At 32.1% G+C, this 16,110-nt stretch overlaps 1 protein-coding gene across 1 annotated transcript in view; it reads left to right on the top strand.

Moving 5' to 3' along the window:
- Positions 1-3,448: 3,448 nt before the first annotated feature.
- The window catches only part of LOC129909824 (serine/threonine-protein phosphatase 4 regulatory subunit 2), a 97,921-nt gene continuing 85,259 nt past the window's right edge, over positions 3,449-16,110 (top strand). The window contains exon 1 of the mRNA XM_055986930.1: positions 3,449-3,642. The gene's annotated coding sequence lies outside the window, so the exon portion shown is untranslated. The remainder of the gene's footprint in view (positions 3,643-16,110) is intronic.

Below are 16,110 nucleotides of genomic sequence, written 5' to 3' on the forward strand. Positions count from 1 at the left end.
AAATAATTAGGCTGGGTAGGTATGGGTACCTTTATCCTTCAGGTTCGCTTTAAGTAAGTAAGTAAGTAAGTAAGTAAGTAATTGTTTTATTGAAATTCATGAGTAACAATTTTTGATTAAAAATATTTGAATATAAGGTTATCTTATCTTATTTGAAAATATATATATATTAATTAATTAAAGTAGTTTAACATAAAACATTTATTTTGCATCAATGACTCGGTTGAGTCGTCTGTTGCGATTAAATATCCATTAGATAGTTCTTTATGTTAGGGGGTATGATTGCTGCTGCTGATGTTGTTTTTGCAGGTGTTGTTGTTGTTTTTTTGTATTACTGTGTTGGTGTTGTTATTGTTGAAGTTGGTGTTGGTGTTAGTTTTAGTGGTGATGTTGGTGTTGTTGTTGGTGTTGGTGTTGATGTTGTTGTTGATGTTGGTGTTGTTGATGTTGATGTTGGTGTAGGTGTAGGTGTAGGTGTAGGTGTAGGTGTTGATGTTGGTGTGGGTGTTGGTGTTGGTGTTGATGTCGGTGTTGGTGTTGGTGTTGGTGTTGGTGTTGGTGTTGGTGTTGGTGTTGGTGTTGGTGTTGATGTTGATGTTGTTGTTGGTGTTGGTGTTGGTGTTGTTGTTGATGTTGATGTTGATGTTGATGTTGATGTTGTTGTTGATGTTGATGTTGATGTTGATGTTGATGTTGATGTTGATGTTGACGTTGATGTTGATGTTGATGTTGATGTTGGTGTAGGTGTAGGTGTTGATGTGGGTGTTGGGTTTGGTGTGGATGTTGGTGTTGGTGTTGATGTTGGTGTTGATGTTGGTGTTGGTGTTGATATCGGTGTTGGTGTTGGTGTTGATGTCGGTGTTGGTGTTGTTGTTGATGTTGGTGTAGGTGTAGGTGTAGGTGTTGATGTTGGTGTGGGTGTTGGTGTTGTGTTGGGGTTGGTGTGGATGTTGGTGTTGGTGTTGGTGTGGATGTTGGTGTTGATGTTGGTGTTGATGTTGGTGTGGATGTTGGTGTTGGTGTTGATGTTGGTGTGGGTGTTGGTGTTGATGTTGGTGTTGGTGTTGGTGTTGGTGTTGATGTTGGTGTGGGTGTTGGTGTTGGAGTTGGTGTGGATGTTGGTGTTGGTGTTGATGTTGGTGTTGGTGTTGGTGTTGATGTCGGTGTTGGTGTTGGTGTGGATGTTGGTGTTGATGTTGGTGTTGATTTTGGTGTGGATGTTGGTGTTGGTGTTGATGTTGGTGTGGGTGTTGGTGTTGATGTTGGTGTTGGTGTTGGTGTTGGTGTTGGTGTTGGTGTTGGTGTTGGTGTTGGTGTTGGTGTTGGTGTTGGTGTTGGTGTTGGTGTTGGTGTTGATGTCGGTGTTGGTGTGGATGTTGGTGTTGATGTTGGTGTAGGTGTAGGTGTTGATGTTGGTGTGGGTGTTGGTGTTGGTGTTGGTGTTGGTGTTGGTGTTGGTGTTGGTGTGGATGTTGGTGTTGATGTTGGTGTTGATGTTGGTGTGGATGTTGGTGTTGGTGTTGATGTTGGTGTGGGTGTTGGTGTTGGTGTTGGTGTTGGTGTTGATGTTGGTGTTGGTGTTATTGTTGGTGTTGGTGTTGGTGTTGGTGTTGGTGTTGATGTCGGTGTTGGTGTGGATGTTGGTGTTGATGTTGGTGTTGGTGTTGGTGTTGGTGTTGGTGTTGGTGTTGATGTCGGTGTTGGTGTTGGTGTTGATGTTGATATTGATGTTGGTGTAGGTGTTGGTGTGGGTGTTGGTGTTGGTGTTGATGTCGGTGTCGGTGTTGGTGTTGGTATTGGTGTTGTCGATGATGTTGGTGATGATGCTTGTGTTGATGTCGGTGCTGGTGTTGGTGTTGAAGTTGGTGTTGGGGTTGGTGTGGATGTTGGTGTTGATATTGGTGTTGACGATGATGTTGGTGTTGATGTCGGTATCGGTGTCGGTTCTGGTGTTGGGGTTGTTGTTGGGTTGATGTCGGTGTTGGTGTTGATGTCGGTGTTGGTGTTGGTGTTGGTGTTGGTATTGGTGTTGTCGATGATGTTGATGTTGAATTTTTGTGTTGATGTTGATGTCGGTGTTGGTGTTTATGTTATTGCTGTTGTTGGAGTTGTTGTTTTTCTGTTGTTGTTCTAGCCATTGTATTCTCTTACTAATTCGGCGCGATATTTAATAGCTAGGTTCGCTTTATGTACAGAGAGTTTTTTTTTTTAAATTTCAATCGATCATGACCACTTTTAGAGATATCAAAATATTTTTTTAAGTGCCTTCTCAAAACAGAATTAATTCAATTCAAACCACCCACTTTACTTTTCAGAATCAAGAATTGAATTTTTGCATTTTGTACCTACTGAGAATATTTATCATTTTTTTTTTATGCAAAATGCAGTTTTAGACTTTTATTTTTATTAAAGCTAAAACGATTTCAAAATTGTGGGTTTTTAAAACTAGTAGACCATGAATGAGAAGGAAAGGGAACTTTAAGCTATGATTTAGTTGGAAATCTAGATTTTGACTATACCTTGAAAAATAATTTTTTTTCCTCAGAACAAATGGCAAACAATTTTTATTTTATATTTTACCCCATCGTATAAAGGTACCCAAAAAGATTTTAATAATTGGGCTTTAACTGGACAAAAAAACACATTTAAGGACAATTTTATTTTTCACCTTTTGAATGCCTCACAAACATAGGTATTTTATTTATATATGTTTAAAAACAAGTTTCAAAGCCTATATCTTTATATGAAAAAAATATTAATCTTTAAGAGCTTAGATCAGCGAAGAATGAAAACATCGGGTATTTTTGTTATATTTTTGAATTTTTTACATTTTCGTGTTTAATATTCTAGTCCGAAAACTTTGGGCAATGGGCATTCATTATAAGAACTAACTGTGTCAAAAATCAGAACTACCAGATTTTAAAATTCGTAACTCATAAAATGTTTTTTATTATTTTTTATAAATCCTCAATGAATATTCTCATCTATTTTTATATTTTTTTCGAAAATGACTTTTTGATGTGAAACTATATGTATTTTGGGTTTTTGTCTCCAAGTTGTGGGTGGTAATGAAACTATATTATGATTAAAGCGTCACGTTTTGGTCCTGGTTTTGCTGCCATGTATGCAAATGAAACTAGAGAGGAATTAAAATTGAGAAACCCATACATTTCCTCACTAGAATAATGTTGTTTTTTGCGTTTCTTAAGCAATTTTAGAAATGTCGCTTAATACATTCTTACAGGAGGGTATCGAATTATGTACCCACAAAAATACACAAAATGTGTTTTAGATTTGTGTCGCTCAAATACATACTTTGAAAATTTACGCAAAATGTATTTAAAATTTCTATACGACTAGGTACTTTTTGAATTTTGCGCCAAAAAGTTAATGTTTTCAAATTTCCAATTTTAGGTTAGGTTTATTTTTTAAAGTTTTGTGATGATGCAGTGAAAAATAATTACAAAATGAAGGATAAAAAAGGACATAATGCACAATGTACATACAATATGGAGATCTAAGGATATTCTTTAATACATACATACAAATGTATACATATGTTCATATTGCAATAAATCGATGGAAGAGGTTATATTTGAAATATTTAATTATTTGCTGTGCACATCCATGGACTTTTAGAAAGTAAGTAAATTTGAAAATGTTTTTTCTTGGATTTACTAGGACTTTTTGGCGCAATGATTGTTTAAATTTATATTTTTAAAACTATGTATTTAAAAAAAAAGTTACAACATTATTTGTACATAAACATTTAAAAATGTATACACCGTGTCCCTTGAGCGGTCTTTTAATTTTATGAAACAGCTGAAGGAAACACGCTACTAAGCAGAATTAACCAGATCAAAAAGTCCGATTCTTTTTCAGTTTGTTGTTTTTGCAAAACACAACCATTCCTTTTCACCTGCGCCAATAACAATATCAAATACCAACATAATGTGTCAAATGTGTATAAAACAATCTTTCGAAATATTTACATTAGGTATTTCTAGCAAAATATACAGGATTCAAGACTCCTCAAGAAATTTATTTCCATGTCATACATCTTCTGCCTGTCGATGTTTTCTTGTTTTTTGTTTTCCTTGCTTTTGGTTATGTTGTAGGAATGTATGTAAAATATATTATAAAGGTACACCATACCATCAGTAGAGTTTCTGTCAAAACAAGAATTTGTTGGATGAAAATGAACTCTGACATGTGACCTACTGAACTTTGTTACCCTAGAGATTGGCTTGGCAATGATGTTTAACAGGAGTTTGTGAAGTTTTCAACTCACCCCTTTTGGTCTTGATGTGTGTTACATTTTCATTGAAGTAAAACATGATGCAAAAACACAATGTAAAACACTTTTAAAGCGTATAGGTACAAGTAAGTTAGATATATCCTCAGTGCCAATGGTGTTAGAGCAACTATATGTTCAACATATTATACCGTAAAAGATAGATAGTAGATGGGTTTGTCATTTGTGCAACTTGCAACACGACAATATAATGCTTAACAACAAGAACGTGCGCAAAAAAGGTACTAAAGACAGACAGGTAGGCAGTAACCAAAGTGGTTTGGTGAACAAGTAGTCAACAGAACTCTTAATAGACGTGGAAGATGAATTCTTAGCAAAAAAAACAACACAACACAAAACATTTTCACATGGACATACTCGTATAGACTGACTGAACTGGTGAAGCACCTTTTACGTTGCAACTGGTTTTGTACTCTATTTAATTGACATCTTTGTTGAATCTGATTTCATTGGACATTTTCACTTTTTTTGTGATTAATAGACGAGAAAATGTAGTTTTTTATCGTTGCAAAAGAAAAGTTCATAAGTGCAAGAAAATATGATCAGATAATGCACTCATTAGTGGTTTCCTGAGACATGATTATAAAGAAACTGAAGACAATGTTTGGTCTTGAATACTTCTAAATACTACTACTACTACTAGTTCTACATTATTATGATAGCAAAAACCCTTTTTACTTGCGATATACATAGGTACTATATATCAAGTTATGCATTCGTACAATAAAAAAGTTGAGATTACATATTTCCATGATATTACAATGGTAGAGAATGCCAAAAAAGTGGCTCCCGGAAGTCCGTCTGTCTGCCTGTCTGTCTGTATAAGGAGATACAGCCTAAACGGATGAACCGATTGACTTCAAACTTGGTATGTAGCATTTTTTGGAGACTCTCCATTGGGATTTTTGGAATCAATTTTTTTGGACCGATTTTAGTAAAGTTTAAATTGCTCAAAAACGGCTCCAACGATTTTGTTTAAAAAATTCAAATAAAAGTTTGAAGACAAGGTCTATCTTCTGATGAAAAATTTTTTTTTGAAAATCATTATTAACGGTAGGTACCTGTCTAGAACGTTTTTTGTTGGTTTCTGAATATCTCGTACAAAATTAACCCGATTTCAGCGAAAATTTTTATGCAAAAGCGTTTAGATAAAGGTAATATTAAAATTTTAGAAAATTTTCAAAAAGTGCATTTTTGGATTTTTTAAAAATATTTTTTTTTTCATCAATTTTTTGAAAACGGGTTGGTGAAAAATTTTGAAATTTCGTTTTTATGTGTAAATTAATTATTTCTTTAAAATGGCATGCCAACTTTTTTTGTGAAAAACGTTGGAAATTTTTTATATATAAAAAATTATTTTTTTAAAAAACGGCTCTAACGATTTTGGAAAATTTTTTTTCTAAAAATACCTTTTTACGCAAGTAATAAAATGGCATACTTGGTTTTTTGTAAAACATAATTTAAAACGGTGTTTCTTGAATAAAAAGCTTTAACATTAGAGTTACTTTGAGCATAAGAGCAAGTACGTGCGACCCCAGTCGTGCATTTTATTTCTTTATCTCACCATTTTTTCAAAAGATACAATAAAAAACTTTTTTTCATATTAGAAATTGAAAAAAAAAATTTTTTTCCTGTAAAAAAATCCTAAGTTTAAAACCAAGCATTATTTTGTATTCACCTCAAAAAAAAAATAAAAAAAAATAGTACGCCATACACCCCAGTGTCCTTTTTAATTTATAATTTAGAAAAAGTAAATCCGCTGGTGTGGGTTCTGCGCCCCAAATGTCAATTCCTTGACTTAGAATTCTAACTTGATTGAATCCATAAGTCCATATGACATTCCTATTAAGAAGCTTAAGATGGATTTGTTTTATTTCACCTTAAAACCACAAGTGTAAAAATCATAGATTTTTTTTGGTTAGCCATATGAGCACCTAGTAAAGCTACTTGCTTAGTATAATCTATCCAAACTGTTTCAAAAGTAACAATAAATATATAATGGTGTGTGAGGTGATTTCTTTTTCAGTACACTAATAATACTTTTTAAACCTGAACCTTGAAATAAAACAAATCAACTTGAGCTTCTTAATAGGAATGTTATATAGACTACATTCAATCAAGTGAGAATTCTAAGTCAAGGAATTAAAATTTGCGGCGCACGACCCACACCAGTTGATTTACTTTTTCTAAATTATATGTTAATTAACACGGACACTGGGGTGTATGCGTACTATTTTTTTTTAATTTTTTTTAAACTTAAAAAAAATAATGCTTCTATAATTTTTACACTTACGATAGGATAGCAAAAATAAACGTTGGGTTAACCTAGGCTAGTCTTGGGTAAGCAACCCACGGTTTTAAACTAAGGATTATTTCACAGGAAACAAATGATTATTTTTTCGGTTTCTGAAAATAATATTTATTGTTTCTTTTGAAATAATTGTGGAGTTAGGAAAAAAAAATGGGCTATCTTGGGCCAACGTTGCGCAAACGAACCACAGTGCAAAACCAACACTTTTTACACTGAAGAAAAAAATTGTTTTTTTCTGATTTTTGTAGTAAAGACAAATAATTCCGTTATAATTTTGGGACTAAGGGTGGGCTAGCGAAAAAAATCTTGGGATATCCTGGGCTGTCCTGGGCTAACTTTGGGCAATCAAACCAGGCAGGATTGAAAAATAAATTAGCATTTGGGGGTTCCAACTTCACATAGCCTTTTACCCTGGTCAACCCAAGATAGGTCTCCTCTAGTTGTATTCATAAATTAAATGCTCTAGATGCAGAGTTATTAAAATTAAAATATTTCTAGCATTCCGAAGCAGATATTTTTGAATTCAAACCTTTCTGCAGGGTAGCCCATTATATTCCTTTTTAATTCTCAGATTAAAAATTAAAAAAACAAAACTAAGTTCTTTTATGCTTTGCATTAATTTCATATGATTTTAAAATTATTTCCTGCGTCATAAGTTGAGTCATAAGCTCATAAGATTTAAACAAACATATACCTACATTGCATAAATGTATTCGTGTTAAAAGCAAAACTGATTTATTTTTATCTTGTTCCACAGCCATATTTTGTTCTAAATCCACGTTGGGACTTGCATACAAAAAACTTAGTTTTTTGCAAACATCCACAGGAAAAAATAAACTTTTCCAACATGCCAAACTCTTCCTCTACCATAGTTTTTGCATACACACATACACATTATGTGTTTGGTATATCGTTTTAACACTTTTCCAGAAATTGAACAGTGCAATCATGTGTAGGATGCAGGATGAAAAATAAAACGAATCTATGACTTTAAAACAGATTCTCCTCGTCCACCTGGGCAAGGATACAGCTAGAAGTAGTCGAAAAAATCACCATCAACAGTCGGAGAGCATTAACCATATGAGATTCGTCGAGGGTAGCTAGTCGAAGTGGAGTAGTATCACCAAAACGTTTTTTGAAATTAAAGCAAACAACAAAAAAACTTCTGTAGAAAACTTCTTCCCTGTACATTGACGAATTAAATGGAAATAAATTTTGAATAAACTGACGCATTCAGTTCAGGTGCTAGAGATGCCTATATTAGAATTAGCATACTACATCTATATTTTTTTTTTTACAATTGAACATGTGGAAACTGGCGATAAATTTTTTTTAGAAAAAAAAGGTCTATTAGATTTAATGCTTGGAGATTCATTTTAATGGATTCTATTCTTGGCAGCAGGTTATAAATCCAAAGGGTAAAAGTTCAAATTGAGGGTTCAACATTTATTCAACTTAGTTAGATTTATGAAAAAATATGAGCCTCAATATATTTAAAGTTCACATTCTTTAAAAAAGGGTAGATGATTGTAGTTTTGTCCACTCTGGCTTATTTAGTTGAAAACTATATGTGGAGGGTTTTTCAATGGAAACATAACAAAATATTTTGGTTGCAAGAGTAGGCATTCTTTATTAAAGTCCCCTGAAAGATGGAAGAGACGAAATACCTAAAAATCATAGTTTTCTCATGTGTTGTTGAGGTTATTTTGAAATCGAAGAAATGTTTATGCCCAGGAATACAAAACTTTACCTTTTTTGTCATTTTGTTTTAATTTATCTCAAAATTTAAATAAAGGTTTTCAATAAATATTCGAAACCAAAGTTATTTTTGAGAGAAATTAAGTTTTAGGCAGAAGAATGTTTTCCAACTGGGTATAGGTATTTGTTGAAAAAACATAAAATATCCTGATGATAGCATCCTCTCAAGTATAGGTGTTGTATCTATGATAAAATAAACTTTTCGAAGTTTAGAAGTAACAACAAGAGCATATCTTTTCCGTAAATTTTATAATGTTGTTTTTTGAACAAAGAGTGGAGTTGAAGGACCTCTTGTTGAAAACAAAAACAAAGAAAACAAAAAATGAATAAGAAAGTTTACATGTTAAATAAGTTTGTATTGTTGTGAAAGAGGTTAATTTCAAAATAGTTTGTTGTTTCTTATGAACTTTTTTTGTATCTGTAAGATTTAGGAATAATCTTTAGTTGAGAACTGTTTTGGTTTCTTAACTTAACCTTATTCTCTTGTTGTTTTTCTTTAATTTATGAACTAAGCAATAGCTGGTGCAAATGAAGTGTTGTGGAATTCCAATATACATATACGTATAATACATCAAAGCAATGATCTTTGTACAAAAAATAAATTCTGCAGGACTTTGAAAGTTAAGGTTCTCTACATAAATGTGTTATTAAGAAAAAGGGTCTATGGATTTTCAAAAAAAAAAAAAATCTAAAAATTCTGTGGTACACAAGAAATCAAATGGTTTACTGCATTTGACTTTGACGTCGAATGTTTATGTCAATGTTAATATTAGTTAGTAAAATCGTTAGAGCCGTTCAAAAAAAATAGTTTTTGTATAAGTACATACCTACAAAGTTTCAAAAAAAAAAAAAAAATTCAGAAAAAAAAATTTGTAAGAGAAAGTCAGACATAAGGAAAACGATTAAGTACCTACCGTTAATAAGGGTCGACAAAGTATTTATTTTTTATTTAAAAAAAATGCTATACATATTTCATCCATTTTTTTCAATTGATATCATTTTTGAGAAAAACAAACTTTTCCATTTTAACCATATGGCAAGTACCGTTGATAGGGAATTACTTAAAATCCTTAACTAAGAAGTTTGAAGTAAATAATTTCCAAATAAGTTCAAGTGACCTCAACTCCAAAAATTTATAAAGCGTTTCGCACAGGTACGACAGTGGGCTCATCAGTTAGATCTGGGAGAAATGCTTTATAAATTTTTGGAGTTGAGGTCACTTGAACTTATATTGAATTATATTCAATCACTCCACTTAAAATAAAAATAATTTTAATAATTTTTTATTATTTTGTTATTTTTTTCTTCGTAAATAATTTCCTTCATTGACTGCAGCTCGAGATAGAGACAGACAGATAGAATTACGAGACCCACTTTTTTCACTATCATCGTAATGGTATTTCTGATTGTTATATCAAGCTCATTTTTTTTTCGAGTTCAACTAGAGATTTATGTTCTATTTTCCACCCATTTAAACATGTTATAAATAAGTCTTTAAGCTTTTAATAATTATTTTTACAAACCGATGATAATATAGAAGTAATCAATGCTGTTATGGTACAGAAACAAAAACACAGTGAACTCTGGTTAGTGTTCTCCTAAATGCTACTTTTGTTCAACAAAGGAAACGTAACCTTTTTTTTTCTCAAAACACTCAAAGAATTGCCACAACCATATTTATACAGCACGAAACTTGACATTCCAGGTTTGCTATTTGCAGAGAACAAAAGCCCGAACGATGAAAATATTGCATGGACAAATTGCACCACTGAGCTAAATTTTCCGTTGTGATTATAGTTTAACTCTACAAAACTAGGCACCTCTCTACCTACATTGTATAAAAGCTTGAGGTAAGTTGTCCTGAAATAGGTTTTGGGTTATATGGTGGTTGTTTTGTCTGCTGCCCGTATTTACCACTTCAGATATTTTCGTTTTAATTAATTTGATCAAACCGAATTAAAAGTGAAAATTAAAAGGCTTCATTCAACCATTCAAAAGGTTTCTTTTGAATGGAACATAGAGATTTTGAGGACGGATATGGATAATAAACCAAAAAACCTAAACAGGTAATAAGCTTGTAAATTGTATGAGCAAGTTGACAGGAGGTTATGATTAGGGTTGTTTTGAAAATTATCTTCCATATTCAGGAGTTGATTTTATTATTTTTTTTTCCGTAATTATTCAAAATCTAATTATGTTGAAAGATGAATTTGTAGGGAGCTCAACATTAGAAAAAAAAAAAAAACATGAAAGTAACCTGGTTTTTTCTTCATTTATGGACTTTATCGTGAATGTTTTATGTTGAAATTTTAAAGCATTACCTTCTTACTTTATTGGTTAATAAATTAATCAGATAACAGTTTTTTGTGGAATACGTACTTGACATTTTTTATTTATTTTGGGGTCATTTTTATAAATCTCTTTTATTATGGGTACGTGGATGTTGAATGGATAGCAAATAAAGTCAAGCTAATTTGCACTCAGGTTGGCTGAACGTTCTTTGAACTTTGTATTTCTATGGAACACAAAATTGGTACTTAAACTTAACTCACAGGTTTACCACAGAGGATATGTTTAAGGTTGGTAACGATCGATGTGCAGATAAGGGACCCAAAAATTAATGTTTTAATTCAAACAAAATTAAAGTGCATGTAAGACACAAAAATTAAATGAAAAATTCAGTTTTTTCCAAAATTGTTTATTTTTAAACAGGTTGATTAATTTTTTTTAAATTTTTTTATTTGTCTAGTAATTAATATCAATTTTTTTTTGTTGAACTGTGTTTGACTATCTTTCTTTATAAAAAAATTTAACGATTTCCAAAAAAAAAATTCTAAACATTTGTTTAAAAAGCAAGTAAACTTCGTTTGGAGGTCGAAACCGTTCAAAAAGAAGATTTGTAAAGAAATATTATTTTTTTTCTTTAATTTTAAATTTTCTTATTAAAATAAATTAAATTTAATTTGGTAAACAAATTTAAAAGAAATGTACAAAAAATAAATAAATTGTGATAATAGTAAATTAAATGTATTCTTAAATGATTTTTAACATCTAACATTTTAACATTCTAATAATGTAAACCCTAAGACTCGGAACACAAATGCGATTTTGGTCGCGCGACTATTAACCTAATCGAAAAATAGATGACAACGGCATCAATGACTGTGTTGACAGTTTTCAAATTTTTAATCGCGGGAAGCATGTATGTTCATAGGCATTGAAATCCTTGTGATCCCTTTTTGCGACTGAATAATCGCGCGACCAAAATCGCATGTGTTTCTCTGGTCTAAGGCTAGGCGAACACATCGCGATTTTAGTCGCGCGATTATTCAGTCGCAAATTAGATGACAAGAATTTCAATGACTGTAGACACAATTTTCAAATTTTTAATCGCGGGAAGCATGTGTGTTCACAGGCATTGAAATCCTTGTGATCCATTTTTGCGACTGAATAATCGCGCGACTGAAATCGCATGTGTGCGCCTAGCCTAAGAGAATTTCATATTCTCTGTTATTGTACTTATAACAAATATAGTTGTATGTAAAAGTCGTTTATCTTTCAAAGGAAAGACTTGCAATGGATTAAGTACCTATACTGTTGTATCTCAGTTAAAAACAATAAGTTAGATCTGGTCCATATTTGTTAAACAACATAACCATCAAATACAAATTGGAAAGTCGTCTAACCACAGACTTTGACGAGAAAGTGCTGCACGTTCTATCGTCACACACAATCCCTCTATTCAAACTAAGAGACTAAACAAATGTCTCCTCTATAAGCAATTCGACAGCGCAAGATGACATAGAGATGGTCAAAATAACTATTTCACGGATGTAGGTTTAATCATTTCAACATCACACAAGACGTCGCGTTGCAGTCTCGATCCCTCCTCTTTGAATTTCCTCTTTTTATGGTAATTCAATTGTCCATCAAGGCCAATGGCAGTGGAGTGAAAAATGCGCTTTACTTGCACTTGCCACAGATCAATTAGCCAGAAAATGTACAATGTACATATGCGAGAGATTTAGAAAAGATGATGTTTTACTTTTTCCATTTTATGCCCAGGTATATGTTGTGCCTTGTGCCAACTTGTTTGTTGTTTTCATACCAACACGCTAATGCAATATGGTGGCAAACACGCGAAACAAAATATCAATTAGCCGAGAGATACTTCGTATGAAAATCATCTATAAGCACATCAGAGTATATTTGCAAGTTGTGATCTTGTTAAGCGTTCGCTCATCGCGGTTTGGTCGAATAGGCTGGCAACTTTCCCTGATGTAACGGACAATCGGCTTTTGAAACAACAAAATGTCTGGCAGTGAGCGTCTATCAAATTTCTTTTGATGCATATAAGTAGTTGGTATTGGTTTCTATTACCATATCGGGAGTAACTGGTTGAAGTGGCCTTACGATGCAGGCGGACTAATGGTTTTTTTTAGGTTGAATTGTGCGTTAGTCAGAGGCAAGCGTACATACAAGTAAAGTGCGTAAAGATCAAACTAAAAAGGCAGTAGCAGACACAATTTTTTGCGAACCAATTAATATGGTCATAAATGAATATAGAGACGGTACGATGCTGTGCTAAGTTTTCTTGGTCCCCATTTTTTTCTGCCAATATTAAAGACAATTCTTAGTTAAATTAAGGTTTTCAATTGATATTTAAATGGAATTCATTTTTAAAACGAGTGATGGGGCATTTCATGAAAAGTGGTAAGGTTTGTATTTAAAGGATAGTGTATCTAATTTATAGTAGACACCACAAATTAACGATTTAAAGCTGCCAGACTTTTGAATTCATTATTAGAAAGCATATGGCTATAACACTGCATATGCATACTCACATTTTAATCAGGTATACCTCCACTCCAAAGATTTGTTGTGGGCTCTTAGACTTTAAATATGTTTCTCTCCTAGTTCGCAGCTTTATGAGAAATAACTTTTAGATTAAGCATTCTTTTGATGAAAAACAACTGAGTTACACAAAACCCTTTCAAAATACGATTATGTTTATTTTGAATTTGGTGTTTTTTTTACCCAGATATACAAGGGTTTTTTTTTGGAAAAAGAATGTTATTCTAGACACGTCTTTCAAAGTCCTTTTTTGTGGATAGGATAAAAAAATAAATTATTAAGAAGTAGGTTTATATACGTCTTTCTAACTGTTGAGTAAAAAGTTGAATATTAATACACAAAAAATAAAACGCTGAGTGTTTGAAAATGTCAATTTGTATCCTAATTTTCGAAGCGTTTCAAACGAATTAAATTATTTATTTTAAATTTTAAATTGATACTTTGTCTTATTGGTAAAACAAATAGTGAACTTTTATCATTGGACAGGACTCGATGAATAATAAGTATTTTGTTAAGGGCATACGTTTTTATCTTGTGAATGCAAAGGACTATTAGTTTTCTCAATATCAGTGCATTTTTTTATATTTCTCTAAAAAATATCAAGGAGCTCCAATTTTTTAATCTTTTTTGCTATTGCCAGGGCAAAAACCTTTCCAGTTTTAATGATAAAATCTTTCTGCACGGAGAAAAAAGTGTCACCATAAAAAAAGATGATGCGCACATTAAATTTCACCACTTTAAATTAAGGTGATATCCGCTTAAAATAAGGTGATTCCACTTAAACTCAGTTAAATTTAATGCACGGAGAAAACAGACCACATAGAATTAAGCGGATCGCAACTTAATTTAAGATGACTGTCACCTTAAATTAAGGTGACTCTTTTTTCTCCGTGTGGAAAGTTCATATTAGATTTTTGTCAAAAAAATCAAAATTACCTTTTTTTCCTACTGTATCTTTTTAACCACGAGAATGCGGTCATCATTCCGCCATTTTGATTTAAAAAAATGCAATAAAAAAGCATTGTGCTTGTGCATAACAACTTGGTAAGGGATCAATGTCAAAACCAAACTTCAAGGGCAGAAATTACACAGCTTTATTAGCTATGAATACTTTTCTTAATCTTAAATCTTTCGATTTTTGAGTAACTATTTTTTTTTTTTTCTGTACCTACAATAAATCCGTCCTTGTTAGACCAACTGAATGCCAATATTCCTACAGCAACAAAGTTTTCGAACATAAATGTCATCAAATTACTTTTCAGGTTTAATAATTTGGCTAATATCTACATTTCAATATTTGTATATCATGAACTTTTTTTTAGTTTATGGTTACTGTCAATATGCCACATTAATTTTTAACTCCAATAAATATTGAAGTAGTTTCCAGCCACCACAAAATCCAAACAAAACCAACAACGCCCTTAACTCAAGTTAATCTAGCGCAACACGCCCTCAACTAATTGTCAGCAAATTAGTAGGGAACTCAAATTAAGATAAATTTATTGCATTTTGTTTTGTCTTTGTTTTGCAAAGCGAAGAGGGAGCAAAAATTCTTTGGTTAAGTTTAAGGGTTGCTCAGTCATTAAAAGGGAATGTTAAAATGTTAAAACAAGAATAAAAACAAAAAAAAAACTATAAGTAAGAAACCCAATAAAAGCCTCCCTTTTGCATTTTATGCCTTAAACTTTCACTATTCTACTTATAAGTGGAGCACTCCACCGATTCTTGCCGCTAGCTGCTACTGGATGCAGGCAGATGCAGAAGAGGAAGATCGTTGGGTTACATGAGCTAAATAACTTCCCTTTTGGGTTTAAGGTGGTTTCAGTTTCATCCTCTTTTATGCCAAAATATTTGCAAGAATATTATTATATGTAGGGGAGATGGAAGATTTAGGTTAAGAGTTGCAGTATATTTCTTGCTAGCAGAATAAGCAGGGTGCAATGGTTTTTAACTCTTTGCAATGAAAGTTATTGAAATAAATACAGTATAAACCATAAGATTCATTCAAGAGCGTAGCTCAGGGGGGGAGGGGAGAAAAAACAAGTCATTAAATGGGTATCCATTCTCTCAACCTTCAAATTGTTTTTAAAAAACAAGTATTTATGGGTATAAATTTTCTCGACCTTCAAATTGTTTTTAAATGTTCAGTCAAATTGTATTGAAAGTTGTGCAACAAAATTTCTCTTGGTTATACAATTGCCACAAAGTTCCTAGAACCTTAAAAATTACCTAAAATTTATGTCTAACCCATTTTTTTTTTGTTTGAAGGCTCAAAAAAGCGTTACCCAAAATGTTCCTACAAATAAGTAAGTACTTTCTGAATGAAAAAAAACAAACCTCTGAAAAACGTAAAGTTTTTCAAAATGTACTGATTTGTATGAATTTTTGTACTGATTTTATGGATTTTTCAAAAGTCTTTAGAGAGCACGCCATAAGTAGATCAAGTTAGGGCTAGCGACTGTTAGTGAGATCGAAAGTTCGGTTAAATATTTGCTATATTAATTTTGCTATGATTTAATTTAAAATAAAATGCACGACTGGGGCCGCACGTACTTGCTCTTGTAGTTCAAAGTATCTATATCTTAAATTACTATTGGAAATTAAAGATTTTCGTTAAATTTTGAACAAAACAAAAAAAATAAAAGTAAAAAAAAAATTACATTTAAAATTTTTTTTTTACATTTAACACTTCAAAATGACAAGAAATATCTGACTGCAAATTTTGAATAAAATTGGATTAGTCTTTGATGAAATATACAATAGTAACTAAAAAATATATCAATTTGGCACAAAACGGCAACGCCATATTTCCGTTCTCCGAATTTTTTTTTGAAAAACTAAAAACGCGGTTTTGTTAGAATCACTAAGACTA

Source organism: Episyrphus balteatus, chromosome 2 (genome assembly GCF_945859705.1).
Source record: "Episyrphus balteatus chromosome 2, idEpiBalt1.1, whole genome shotgun sequence".
Classification (NCBI taxonomy): Eukaryota; Metazoa; Arthropoda; class Insecta; order Diptera; family Syrphidae; genus Episyrphus; species Episyrphus balteatus.